Source organism: Solanum dulcamara, chromosome 1 (genome assembly GCF_947179165.1).
Source record: "Solanum dulcamara chromosome 1, daSolDulc1.2, whole genome shotgun sequence".
NCBI lineage: Eukaryota > Viridiplantae > Streptophyta > Magnoliopsida > Solanales > Solanaceae > Solanum > Solanum dulcamara.
In genome coordinates, this window is record NC_077237.1 from 5,589,803 (window position 1) to 5,591,236 (window position 1,434).

Sequence of the window (1,434 nt, forward strand, 5' to 3'; positions counted from 1 at the left end):
GAGCTCTAATCTTCATTACCCATTTATTATTAAATAATTTTGACTTTTAATTCAGGATTTTGAACTCCAAATTTTGAGGGTATTTCAAGAACTAAATTTTTTCTTAAAATGGTGATTATACGTTGAATATAACTCCGATTTTAAAATGGTTTTCACTAATATATTCCAATTACTTTGAGAAACATTTTTATATAAAAAATTTCAGATTTATACCCATAATTCAGATCCATCATACCTAAACATACTAAAGAAAAGCATGACACGCGCGACACGATACGATGCGACATTAGTTCTTACTTAGCTAGGTAACTTACCTGACATGACACGACACGATCCTATAATGAAAATAAATGAAACTTCACCTTACACCTTACGACTAATTAGATTTCTAATAGAGACTCTTGCAACAACTTTTATCAATCGGTCACTAATGAGTTTCAGATATCAGATGATTCTGAAAAACATTTTTTTTGAGTTTACATAGTACGTCTCCTTTTCATGATCCTGTTACCACCATTGTTCTTAAGATTTTTAGCATCTCTGAAAAACGAATCAACTTCTTCTCCTCCAATGACGACGATGATCTCAAATGGCAATCTACTCTTGCATGATGATGGTTTGCCCTTGTGGGTTTCTTAGGAGCACCTGGACAACTGACAACTTTGGGAATCCTGAATGAAGGTGATTTTGGGGTTTTGCATTCATTTGGAAGAGGAGAATTGGTGTTTGGTGATTGGTTTTCCTGGAAATCATTTGGGATTTGGAAGTCTTTAGCCATGGTGAAATCAAGAGAGAGAGAAAGTGAAAGTTTGAAGAAAAGAAATGAGAGAGATGGTTCTTTATTATTTTTTTCATGGGTGGTTTGAATTCTTACATTTGGAGGATTATTGTTATGGTTAGGGATAAGACAAAAAAGATATACGTGAACTATTACGTTTGTCTGTGAGATTTCTACCTGTAATCCTGTACTATCATGTGAACCTTTTTCATTTAGCTCTATTTCTTATGTGTTCACACTATTAAACAAGCATTAGTGATGCTTTTTTCAATTTTACCTTTACATGATTAAGAACCTACTAAAATGTTACAGATAATTAAAAGTATTTATAAAAGGGCAAATTAGTAAAAAAACATCTTACTTTCTAGGAATTATGAGTAGTTAACCTACTAAAGAGTTATAGTTGTTTCAAAATATTTATAAAGGCCAGATTTGTAAAAATACATTTTGATTTCTGGGAACGAGTAGTTTTCTTAAGGTGTCTCAAACTAAAAAAATCACTTATTTTTGAATGAAGGAAGTATTGTCAACTATTTTTTATATCGACTAAAATCGGGTGGTGCATGTATTACACAATATTTTTGTTACAAGATAGTGTCAAATGTCATTCCACGTGGACAATTAAAGGAATTAATTGGATATGTTTTCTTTAAAAC

The 1,434-nt window shown here is 31.5% G+C and overlaps 1 pseudogene; it reads right to left on the reverse strand.

Moving 5' to 3' along the window:
* Positions 1 to 236: 236 nt before the first annotated feature.
* On the reverse strand, positions 237 to 845 carry LOC129886379 (uncharacterized; annotated as a pseudogene).
* Between the last annotated feature and the right edge of the window lie 589 nt (positions 846 to 1,434).